This window comes from Gouania willdenowi, chromosome 7 (assembly GCF_900634775.1).
Source record: "Gouania willdenowi chromosome 7, fGouWil2.1, whole genome shotgun sequence".
Taxonomy (NCBI): domain Eukaryota; kingdom Metazoa; phylum Chordata; class Actinopteri; order Blenniiformes; family Gobiesocidae; genus Gouania; species Gouania willdenowi.
Window position 1 is genome coordinate 27871849 of NC_041050.1, and position 13558 is coordinate 27885406.

General features: G+C 39.5%; 1 protein-coding gene across 1 annotated transcript in view; it reads left to right on the forward strand.

Moving 5' to 3' along the window:
• The first annotated feature begins 983 nt into the window (after nt 1-983).
• The window catches only part of LOC114467032 (protein FAM19A2-like), a 121069-nt gene continuing 108494 nt past the window's right edge, over nt 984-13558 (forward strand). Inside the window, exon 1 of the mRNA XM_028453000.1 lies at nt 984-1454. The gene's annotated coding sequence lies outside the window, so the exon portion shown is untranslated. The remainder of the gene's footprint in view (nt 1455-13558) is intronic.

Genomic DNA, 13558 nt, shown 5'->3' on the forward strand with positions numbered 1-13558 from the left:
GGGTTAGGGTTAGGGTTAGGGTTAGTAGGCAATTTGCGGTGGAATTTTTATTTTTACAAATTACTGACAAGGCCGATTCGCACGGGATTAACACCACAAACGTTTTCCGCAATTATTATAAATCGCATGTGGTCCCTACGTAAAACTAATCCTGTGCAAACAGGGCTTTATCATCTAATTAAAGTGAAATCATGAACATTTAGTAATTAGGAAGTGCTTTTCTAACTGGTAGCCCTTCAGACTAGTCCGTGCCTATGAAGCAGCTCAAAGTTTCCGAAAGGTTGGTGACCCCTATAGTAGGTTTTAAACCTGTGACTTTAATACCATTACTGTCCACCTGCTTCTCTTTCCACCAGAAAGGCTATTGCACACCTTGTAGAACACACACACACACACACACACACACACACAGCTAAATGCCGATGGGGCTACTTCCTCAAATGAACTGCCCTGGCCAGAGTGACTGAGTCTGGACAAAGTCATTTATTGTGAGTAAACTTCTTTGGACAGCTTGGGTCATTTCAGGCAGTGCACAGAGAAACCACACACACGCGCACACACACAGTGGCTGACTGGGTGTCGATCACCCCTCTGCTCCTGCTGGTATAGTCTACTGGGAAATGCCCATAGCTCTGCAAAAGTGAGTTCAATTTAATTTGAACCACACACAGGAAGGACACGCACACGCACACGCACACACACACACACACACTAGAAATAGTGATGATAGTGATATTAAAAAACACATTATATTCTCCCTTTGACCGTGCATCACAGACAAGTCATGACATATTATCTATCCTAAAAATGGCGCAGCCCTCATGGCCTTCCTCTCTCTGTAGGCTATCATTTACGTTTATGGCGTGTGCATGTTTTACAGTCATGTCCCAGTGTGTGCGCTAGGGGGCGCTGCTCCACTGCAGACCTGACTCCTAACACTTTCTCCAGCATCTTCTCTCCTCTTCCTTCCATGCAGGCGACCAGGAGCGCAGCCACAGTCTGCGTGACTCTCCACCCGCATCGGCACCGCGCCTCTGTCCCGCTACTTTCCTTTAATGTGGATACAAAAACAGCCTCATAGTGACCATCCATAGCTTCATTGAGCTGTCTCTCTCTTTTTTTTGGTGAGCGTGTGTGTGACAAGTGTCTTTTCTTCTGTCGCGGTGTTTTATTTATGGGAGGAAGTTTGTGAGCCAAACAGGAGCGCAACTTTGAGGGGGACCCTGTATTTGCAGGAGCGGTTCTCTGGTGTGTTTCCAGGGGCTGAACATCCTCTAACCCTGCTCCTGCTGTCCTGCCTCGTTGGTGGATGTTATTGTGTAACTTTCCCCACCGCAGCTCATCCCGAGGAGATGCTTTAGTGGTGGGGGGATGCGAGCCTCTCCTTCGGGTCGGATATGAGGACTGAGGTGCACCTGCTGGGCTAACGGAACAAGACCACACCGCACCAACAGGTACGGATCCCTGCTATGGCCAGATATATATATATATATATATATATATATATATATATATATATATATATATATATATATATATATATATATATACCTGGTATATTATATGATAATATTATAATAAGTGTAATTAATATTCTGTTAGTGGTGAGAGCGTTTTAAAGTGAACGGTTCTCATGTCATTTAACATTTCAGTCCTTCAATTCACCACATTTTAATAGATTCATGAAAGTCCAGAAAAAAAACGAGAAAAAAAACCAAAAAAAAAAACAACAACTGCTTTTTATTCATTTGTTGTTATGATGGTTGCACTAAGACTAATGATTGCGGTTGTTTCAGGTGTTGCACAGTATCCCTGCCCTTCTCTGTGTACGCATTTCCAGGCATATGGTGCTGTGTTTAGACTCTGTCTTACTGTTTACAGGCGTATGATGATGGATTCTTTATATTACCTGCAATGTTGCAGTGGCGCTAAAAGACGAGCTTTGTCACCCCCCCACCCCATCCCCCCACTCAGAAATAACCTGATTAGGAGTCTCTAGGCTTCCCTCCTGCGTGACGCACAGATCTTTTCCCTATGATAAACTTATCAGAACTCCATCGAGGCTGATTTTACTTTAAGGGTTTCCAACAAAAGGCACGTGTGCCATATTTGGCCCGTGTGCAGTCTGACTCATCGGGTTTAGTTTATGTTTCACAACTGGCGGTCCGTGGGCCACAAGCAGACCAGAATGACTAGAAAAAACACTCAAAAATGACAGAAAAGCACACAAAAAACTAACAAAAATACACAAAATGACAACAAAAATACAAAAATTGAGAGCTAAATACACAAAATAACTCCAAAAACCCTTATTATGACAGAAAACTACGTAAGATGACAACACAAATACAAACGATGAGAAATTCATACAAAATTGTTATAAAAACACACACACAAAACAACAAAAGCACACAAAATGAGAGAATACACACAAACAGGATCAAAAACACACTACTGCTGGAGAGATGTCTTCCTGTTAAAAGGGAGTTTTTTCTTCCCACTGTCGCTAAATGCTTGTTCATGTGGATCCTGTTGGGTTTTTTCTTTCTTATTATGAATTTTAGATTTTGATAAGCCCATTGAGATGACTTTGTTGTAATTTGTGCTATGCAAATAAAGTTGAATTGAATCAAATTGAATTGAATTAAACAAAAACACATAAAATGAGAAATAATGACACATTATGACAGTGTAAACACACAAAATGACAACAAAATTATTTCAAACAACAACACAAAATATCTAAATTGGACAATAATGATGTTCAAATTGGTTAGATTATAAATTCTGATAGGATTCTAGATTTGAAAGAAAATGCATATGTTCAGTGCAGCACCGTTGACTCTATAGCAGAGATAGGCAACTCATCACAGCAGGAGCCAGAAAATTGTCTGATCCGAGGGCAACATTATCATCTTTCATGTCAGCTTTTAGAATAATGACCAATCTGAGCATTAATACACTGAAGAACAAAGGGTTTGTGTGTTTTTGTTGTCATTTCGTGAAATTTAGTTAGCTGTTTTGTGCATTTCTGTTTTTGCATTTTTGTTTTTTAGTTTTCGTTTTGCTTACATTTATATATTATAGGTGGTTTGGTTGTCAATATGTGCTTTGGAGTCATTTTTGTTGTCTTTTCTTGGAGTCAACTTTGTTGTCGTTTTGTTTATTTTTGAGTTGTGCTGTGGTTTATTGGAGACATTTTGTGCATTTTAGTTTTCAGTTTGTGTATTCATGTTGGCCTAGGGGGCTGCAAAAAATGTGACGGACAGCCGCATGTGGCCCCCGGGCGGCCACTTAGTTTATAATAAATCAAATCACCATTAAGACAATTGTAGCCTATAGAAAATATTTCTAAACAGATTTGAGTTGTTTGTATATTCATATTTCTTTTCATAACCTAGATTTAAAAATGCACCTCTACCTCATCCTACCAACTTTAAGGACTTGTTTTTGAACTTGTTGTTTTGAGGCTAGAAAAAAATGTTCATCTCAACCGTTCCCATCCCAAATACCTTCTCTGGCATCTGCCTCTGACTTCCTGTCTGCCTTCACAATGTTTTGTGAAGAACACGGAGGGCGAGAGGCAGAGCAGTGGAGTGAGGGAGCTGGAAATAGGGGGAACGAAGGCTGACAGTGAGGCATGACTGACAGGACCAGGAGGATGCTGGGAGGATGTGAACAGAGCTGAGAGAGAGGAACAATTGGACTTCTGGGGTTTGTGTTGGAGGCTGAGATTATATTAAAGGTAACAAATTTGTGGTCACTGATTGGTCTCTCCAAGAATTGCTCTCAAATGCATTTTTAATGTTCCCACAGAGTGATATAAATCATTGTTAACACAGTCTCATCACAAAAGCACATATTTTAGTGGCGATATTACAAATTAGATGTGGGTGGATGTGAGAAACAGAAGGAGAAATGGAGAAAGTTGATAGGAAACGATCACAAAAGAATGAATTATAGTGCAAGAATTTAAGGAACGGACAATTCTTCTGGTTTGGATGAAACGTTTATTAATCGTCCGCCGTCTTCAATCACTTTTAAGCCCATTTTAATGACTTCAACCTGAATAGATGTCCTGGCTGAACTGATTCCGCTGTATGTGCTCCAAAAGCAAATCATATGAAGAGCTCATAAGAGACGAGATTGGACAGTGCTGAAAAGCGTGTGGGATGAGGCTCTTCCATCAGGGACGTTTTCTGATAGGTTTTGGTCCTTGGTTGGTTATAGACAATTTCTTTTCACGGACAAAAAGTTTCTATCATTGGTTGGTGTGAACCAACATTATTAAAGTATTAAGTTTGCTTTGACTCAACCCATCCCCCGGTATGTAAACTGCACTGAAAAAAGAAAATAGTTGGACTAACTTAACTAAATCGTTTAAATTGGTGAAACCAAAAGGAGTTACCCCCTTTGAAATTAAGTTAAGTTAGATTAACACAGTTTATTTAACTGGACTTAATTAATCAAATCAATATTTTGCATTAATAGTACAACTAAAAAATAAGGCCAGTAAACTTAAAGTTTCCCATTTTTCCAAGAGGATTACTGCTCTGTTCTAACCTAATATCTTCTTCTTTCCTTTGGAACCCTTGAGGGGTCAATACCGAGGAGCAGTTAAGGTAAAGGGCCTTGCTCAAGGGCCCATAGAAATGACCCATGGTGGGGTTCGAACTTGGGTTGCACATTTCCCTTTGATAAACGACTCGATATGCATCTCGATACACAGGTTACGATTTGATTCAAAAAGGATATCCTTGTATTATTGACCGATTCCATATGAATTGATTCGATACAGTGTAGGAACTATGCAATTTCTTTCTGAGGTAAATATTTGTTGTAGATATTTTATAAAATAAAGAAGCCAATTCTAAAGTGACAGTACAATAATTTCTTTTCAAATATGTAAAAGACCACATATCCCCAAGCATTGTGGCTTCATGGCACTGGCAAAACAAAAACACAACAACAAAATCACATGTCAATGTATTTATTTTTAGACGTGGACAAAAAAAAAAAAAGTCTGGCTGACTCATTAGATGGGAACTCCAGAGGTAAAAGTAGCACAGAATACTAAGAACAAAAGGCAACATTTCAGCCTGAGCATTGTGTTTTGAGCACGAGAGGTAGGTAACAAAGATGCAACATTTCAGTGTAAACAAGTTTCCAAACCTAAACTCTGCTGTGGTCATTAGTTATTCATTAGTTATGTTCAAGTGTTCATTTTTCTGAGAAGTTTGTTTTTAAATAAGTTATTTGAGGTTGAATAACGTGATTTGACGTCATATATGATGATTGACAGCCTTGGATCTTGCGTAGCTCTCTGTGTGAACAGCATAAGCAGTTATGTCGTAAAGGAAAGCCGAGACGTCATTAAACTTTTCCATTCAGTTTTTTCATCTTTTTTTGAGCTACTAGGACTAGTACTAACCTCTATGATCTGATCATCTGAACAAGACGTTGGTAGAATTTCCAGTGGGAAAGATATATACGTTGTTTATATGTACGTTAAATGGGCGGGCCGTGTTACCAGAGCTCCTTATGCCGGATCCTACTGTGCAGACTCTGGCTCCAAATTATGTAAAATTTGCAAGATGTAAGCGTCCCTAAGCGCCGTATTTTGGCTTCAAGAACATTGAGTGGGACAGCTGCAGTGCACGCCCACGATACTCGATGCATGGCTCTACAACTGATTCATCTTGGAATTCATGGCTAATTCCTATCGATTGAGGAGGCTGCTACCGATGCAGCCGTATCTGTCACTTGTTGAACCGGATATCCGGTCGCATCGGTTCATCGTTCACAACCTTATTTCAAACCAGTAACCTACCAGTTACTGTATAACTCTACTTTTCTAACTGTTATCCCTGATTTCCACTGGATGTGTATCTGCTGCGCAACAGAAACTGAGCTCATGTTTAAATTAATCTCAGTGTGTCAATTTCCACGGCATGTGTATGTGATCCGTCAGTCCGGAGCCCTCCGCAACAGATACGCAGACCTTGTATTTTTGTTGGACGCCGGAGCAACTACGCATAAAAACAGACAGAGAATAAAACATCTGGTATATTAAATTAAATACTCCGTGATCAAGGCAGATCGTATTTCCATCCATTTTCCGTTTCGCTTGCTCCTTTTAATAATAATAATAATAATAATAATAATAATACTTTTTACTTCAAAGCACTTTTCGAGACACTCAAAGACACTTTACAACATAAAAACAACAGCAAGTACATTGATTAAAGAAACTATGACTCAGAAAAAAGAAACAAGTGAGTGGGTGGTTAAACGTTAAAAGCTGAGTGAAACAGGTGAGCTTTGAGAAGTGATTTGAAAGATGGGAGGTCGGTGCAGTTGCGGATGTGGCTTGAGAGGGAGTTCCAGAGGGTGGGAGCAGCGACAGAGAAAGGTCTATCCCTCCAGATTCTGTGCTTGGTCCTGGAGACAGTGAGGAGGTTTTCATCTGAGGAACAGAGGCTGTGGTAGGGAGTGGAGGGGTGGAGCAGGTGTATGAGGTAGGAGGGGGCCTGATTATTAAGGGCTTTATGGGTTAGAAGTAGGAGTTCGAATTCGATGCACTGAGGAACGGGGAGCCAGTGGAGGTTTTGGAGGACAGGGGTGATGTGGTCACGTGAGCGGGTGTGGGTGAGGAGGCAGGCAGCTGCGTTTTGGATGTATTGGAGTTTATTTAGGAGTGTGGAGGTTCTCAGGGGTGATAGACTTCGTGGAGATGTATAATTGGATGTCATCGGCATAACAGGGAAAACGGAGACCAGGGTGCCTATATCCAGCATTCCTCTGGCACTAGGCGGGGCTACACCCTGGACAGGGCGGCAGTGGAGGGTATTTTACATGTAAATATTTCACTGATCCATAGTTGAATCACAATAAACTCCACAAAAGTGGAAGATCTACAGGACAAAACTGAGTCAATTTCCTTCTGCTCCTCTCGAAGGACCAATGAGCTGTTTGTATGGCTTTGTGGTTTTTTTTTGTATTGACTACAACTCTATATTACGTGATTACGCATGAATTAGCGAGATCTCCTGAGTCCTTGCTGCAGCAGATATGCATCACAGTTGGAGGTTATGAAAATGATCAGACAGCAGATTATGCAGCAGTTTCGCAGCGGATACGTTACGAGTTACCAGTAGAAATCCGGTTTTGGGCCATGCACCACTCCACTACTATCGTTTGATGAAAATGACCTTATTAAAAAGAAGTTTTCGGTTTGCTTAATAACTACATTTACAATTTTAGGTTGGCATTGAATATATAATGAAACATAAAATCAGATTTTCAAGAGAAATTCTAGATAAGACGGAGATGCCACAACGTCAGACAGCATCATGAGAAACTTCATTGATGCAGGTTTGCTTAAATGAGAAAAGCAGGCTGTGTAGACTGCCTTCACTAAAGTAGAAATCTGAATGAAATTCACTCAGACCTCTGATTTACTTCAACAATGGCTGAAATACAATTTTTATAGTGCGGATGTCATCTGCTGTCTCTGTGATGGACAGATTGAGTGCCCTGCTTCAGATATCTTTGTCTAACATCATCAGTGTACCTGTTCTATGGTGGTAGAGGTCAGTGTAATTCAGGGATTTGTGAGAGGGAAGACAAAGGTTGTCCTTGCATCCTTTCAGTGGTGGTATAGTGTACGTAGGGTTGATAAACCCTGGAGCTGTAGCGGGGTCAGGATATAGCAGGATGCATGCAGTGTGAATAGGTCATAAGTGTGTGTGCCGGTACGTGCGCGTGTTTGGACCAATGAGGGCCGGCTTGTGCTTTTTGGCTCCAGCATCTTGTGAAGCTGATCTGAAAAGGCTAGAAGAAGGACTATGGACTTGTTTTATGTGTGCTTCAAATTAGCCCCCAGGACCCTAAAGTAAAGTCAGAGATTCATCCATAGAGAAGAAGAAAATGTGTATGAGCAACCAGAAGAAGCAAAAACTCACAGTGTGCCTTAGGCAGGAGTTGTCTTATTCACTTTCCATTTCCTGCAACAAAATCTGAAAACAGGTGAGAGGAAAAAAAAACAGAAGAAAAAAAAAGAATAGTTTTTAGAAATTGGAATGAAGCAGACAGAAAGAGCAGAGAAAAGAGTAAGTAACAGGGGAAAAGTAAAAATAAATAAAAAGCATGTGTCCTATAAAAGGATATTCTTGTGTTTCATTGGCCATCTAGCTATGTGTGGTGTGCTGGGAGCCCAGAGGGGATGAGTGGCCACTCTAAATGTGTGTAACCCACATAAAGAAATTGTTTCTGGGAGATCGGGCCCTGTAAATTCATTCCTAGCCGCCAGCCCTCTTCTTATCCTAGCTCCCAAAGGTGAGCTACAACATCCAGACATATATATATTCTAAATCCTCTCCCTCCCTCCCTCCCTCCCTCTCTGTACTCCCCCCACACATATGCACGCACGCAGCCTTGCCAAGTATTTACACATACTTCCTCCCTCCACAGAACAAAACATCTTTCATTTTATCCATTTGCAACTGTGCTTAGAACATTCTCACGCGCACGGACGCGCGCACACATACACACACACACGCGCACACACACTTCTTAACTGTTAGAAAACACCCACTTTCAAACAGATACCAACACACTGCCTTAGTCCCAAACGGCGTGCGTTGAGATAGTACCGCTGACGGCTACAACAACAGAACCTGCTGAGGAATAAAACAGCAGCAGAGAGGAAATAGGCAGGATTTACCTTTGCCTGAACAAACTCCATTACTGCCACTATTACCCAGGTATCCACAGCCAGGGAAAAAGCACTTTGCAGAGCAACTGTTTACCCAGCACCTCTCGGCCTCTCACTGGCTCTGTGGACTGTTGAGCAAAGCCAGGCTGAGGCCAGAGGATGAGGGGGAGACTCTCAGGGGAGGAATACACCAAGCCACATCTTTCCCTGGCTATCTTGCTCTCATCTAGGCCGGTGTGCAGTGCAGAAACAATTAGATGGATTAATTGGTGGTCAAATGCAAGAAAATGAATTATTAATAAGTTAGTTAGCCAGTAATTAGAAGGCAGCCAGTTGGACCGGTAATCAGGGAGCTTCAAATTAAGGGTTGGCTATTAATTTGCATGAAATATCACCATTATTGGACTTTTAAAGATATGATTTTTATTTATTTATTTTTTTAAATGAATGTGATAGATGAATTTTAGTACAATATTACGAGTATGGTTGTAAAGTTTTCATGGGAATTACCTGATATTTATGGTGTAAAGTTTGGCTACCACGCTACCTGTCAACCTAACCCTAACTCCATTTTCAAATACTGGGATCAGGCAGACATGTAACAATTGATTGTTTAATCAAATGCTTTAAAAAACTGTTATTTTGATAATTAAAAAAAAAAAAAAAACCTGTACTATTTGCAGCAGGTATTGGTATTAGTGACAGTTTTTGCTACTGTGCTTCTTCCACAACACAAATAACTGCACAATTGTACTTAAAAATAAATCTGTTGAAGTGTTTTTTTTAATTGTATTTTTTTGTATGGATGCTAATTAGGGCTGGGCGATTTTACCTAAAAAAAAAAAATAAAAAAAAAAACATCCGATCTTTAAAAAAAAAAAATTGAGTTTTTTTTTTCAATGCACTTAAAAATGCTGTGATAAATGAGGCTCTGTCATTCAAAAATTTCCAGCTTTAACCCAGGTTTAAGCAAAAGTGCAACAGCAACTTCACAGTAGCTTAATTTTTCTGATATTTTATAACATAAATTATTACAATTAATAATCTCAGCATAGTGAAAATAAAAAATATAACATGCCTGTGGCACACATATAGTCTACTCAAAGGGTAAATTAAACAAAGAGGGGGCTGGCTCACATTGCGCTATGGTAACCCACAAGGACAGAACACGAAAAGTTCAAAAAAACTGTGGTGGAAAGAAACCAAAAAAACTTGAATTTCCAAAATAAAAATAATTTTAATCTACAAATTTGATAAATCGATTAAAATCTATTTTTTGCCCAGCCCTAATGCTAAAATGTATCCTTTGGTAAAATAGTTACTTAAATGTACTCCTGATGCCAGGGTACTGCCAATAAACAATTCCCAAGAAAAGTTTGATATTCCATCTTTGAATATTCCTAAAGTTCTTGAGCTCAAGTTCTCATGGGAATTTACCAGAAACTTTCCGCCCCTTAGCAACCCCTAATTACCAGTGGTGATGAATATTTTCTTTAACTAGCAAGCAGCCCAAAACATGCAGGGTACATGCTGGAGAATGTGCTAGTTTATTATCAGATAAGGTTAAAAAGGTCCCGGGACTTAAACTGATGCTTTCTGTACTATAATGTAGCAGAGTTGACCTGATGGTGGTGCATTTTTTCAGCAAAAAAAAAAAAAAAAAATCTAAATTGTTATTAGTTATTTTAGCAAATTAAGTTTAAGCTACAGTGACTCTAAAAGTGTATGAAATAAACAATAGTAAAATGACCAATTTCAACCTTTGTAGTTAGAGGTGGACTGGCAACCTGTCTAAGGTGTTCCCCGAGTCAACTGGGACATTATCCATCTCCCTGAAGCTCTTTGTGTTTGGGTGTTTTTGACTATTAGTTTTGTGGTATTTACAAGTTTTCTACTCAAGAGAAATGACCAAATTCCCTGTTTATCATTTAAAAAATAATCAATAACAAATATACAAGCCATCAAAATATCTTCTTCTCCCCTTCAGTGTGGTGAAGAGGCATTTTCCTCCATATTTCTCTGTTTTCCACTAAACAACTAATATTGAAGAGAAGCATTGTGGGTATCTGTCTTTTTACCTTTTGATGTGAGTAATGAACTGCGGTGTATTTCAGTCCAAAGCCATTCATCATCCTTATCAGTTATTCTTCAGCGCTGTCATTACACTTTTCCCTTTATTTACCCATTTACAAGCCATCACCAATTGACCTAAATTGTGCTGTGTCATTGTTCTTTTTTTCCCATTCTGAGCAAAGCAACCACATTTAAAATCTAAAGTTTTTCACGACATAAAGTTAACCAGAATGTTAACAAGCAATGTGTTAAACGGCATGTTACACCAGCTATTCTGAAGTGTGGCAATAAGATACCGTCGGTGAGAAACTGAATGCTTACAGCCTGTGACAAACTTCTCACATTTGAGAATTATTTTCAGTCTTCAGCTGTGGATTTTTGTTGCTTTGAGCAGAACTGTTCTGTTCAAAGTGTTTTCTGGAGTATTTATGTTGTTGTTATGCATATTTCTGTGTGATTTTGTGTATTTGTATTTGTATAGTGCTTTGAATAATTACCTCAGCTGAGGAAGTAAACTTGGCATTATTTAAACTGTTTTTTTAAATATTTTTTTTGCCATAATTTTGTGCTCCTTTTAATGCATTTTTGCTACATTACTCCAATTTTTTCCAATTGTCCATCAAATTTCAGTGCCTTTTCTGCACATTTCTTCCACTTTCAAGACATTTTTGGCACCTATAAATCTTTTCCACCACATTGTCGCATATGTTAACCATTATTGTCACTTTTAAGCTCTTTTTTGCCAAGTTAACCACACTCACGATTTGTCTTGCCCATTATTTGCCAGTTTAAACTAATTGTTTCTAAATTTTAAATTACATTACCCCAACCCACCCTCCCCCTTTTCTGCCACTTTTAAGCCAATATTGACGTTTTGAACCCTTTTTACTGCTTTTTCTGTCTGTTTTTGGCCAAATCAATTTTACCCCACATTTTCAATATTTTTGGTCACTTTTAACCCATTTTATTTCTGATTAAAACAAGGATGTACTGTACATCTTCAAGATGACTATATACTATGGTGCAAATAATAATACACTTTTTGGATAACAGTGGACATTATTCAGATAAATAAATAAATGGGATGTACCCCAAAAAGCTCTCCCCTTTTTTCACCCTTATGCTTGGCCCCTGTCTCCACATAACTGTTCTTGAATGTTCATGTCTGTGCTCAACCACCTTCAGGTACAGTGGGGGTCCCACCTATATAGATAACTCTCAATAACTGGCAAAGAGGATATTTGGCGCTTGGTGGTGGTTTGTGCTCTCTGAGTGCTCTTGTTTTGTATTTCTCATTTTACGTGTTTACTTCAGGTGCTGAGTGAGGACCGCATGTGGCCCCCAGGGCAACTGTTTGCCTTCTTTACCAGAGACAGGCTGCTCTCAATCTCACCCTGCAAGTTCTTAAAAGAAAAACCGCTTGTTGGGGTCTTTTTTGTTTTTTTAAAATTGGTGTTGGGTATGCAAATCTACTGTTAATATGTTAACTCCAGCTGCCTCTGGCAGCCGATTGGCATGTCTTTTCTCCTTCTCTGTTCCCGAGCCTTTACAGTATATCCTCACTCTCCACCTGATTTCTGATCTGAATCTGCACCAGCCTTAACAAAGTGCACATGTTCACTATTGATTAGAAACCCAAGACTTTGCAAACCACAGAAACACTTTGAAGCAATTGTGTTGAAAAGGTTTGTGTTTAATAAATGTTTGATACAAATTGATATAGCAACATCTATCGGCCAAATATCAAAATAGGAAACGTGTCATTAAATTAACCATTAATACAATTTAGTGCAATTAACTCATTGGCTGCCAGCCATTTTCAGAACAGATTCCCCCCCTCACTGCCAGCATTTTAGATTTGACATTTAAAGACCCACAGAATATTCTGTACTATGACAATCTAAAATCTGAAAGAATAGTCTCTACTGTCATCAGAAAAAAAATATTTCTAGCTTGTTTCATTCTTCTGTAATCAGCAGTTGATTATAGGTAAGTTTCACACAAAACGACAGTTACTGACAAAAAAGCGGAGAAAAAAAGGCTTTTTGTGAAAAAACCCTGTCAGTGGCTTTGAAGCAATTTTTTTTTCTTTTTGCTTTAGTGACACCTCAACATTGGTTTCTGTCTATAAAACAACAAAAACAACACTGAGACTGGGCTTTTGATGGCAAAATTATTATTATTTTGCTATCTGAGTCGTATGGTGCCCTTACAGTATGTTGGCCTTCTTCCAAGTCTCCCCCCCGTCTCCACACACGCAACTTCCTCCTCCTTCCCGACATGCCGACTCTCACCTTTTGCCCTGGGTTGTTGATCGTTTACTCTCACGATTGCGACACTCTCAATAGTCCACTTGGTCCACACATGCTCTGCTGGAGTGTGCGCTGCTGAGAGCTGCTGGATACTTCACAATCTTGCCTCGTAGCACCATTTTCTGCCTCGTCCCTGGCTTCTTCCTCCCCGGTGATGGTGCCCATCATGGCAAATGCCTCATCCAAAGGTGCACTGCTGCCACCTACACGGCATCAGTTGGTCACTACATCATAGTGCAAGGCTGATATTCATGTGAGAGTCATTGGCAGCAAGCGTTTGGATGTGAAATGATGTATATTTACGTCAATGGCAGTGAGTGAGTTGATGTTAAAATAACAAGATTCCAAGTGCAGCTTGGAGTATTAAGAAAATGTCAAATACCCTGAAATAAATGTGTTTTCTGTTGTATTTATTGATTTTCCCCCAGCTTGTTGGGGGAAGTTGACTGTAAAGTTA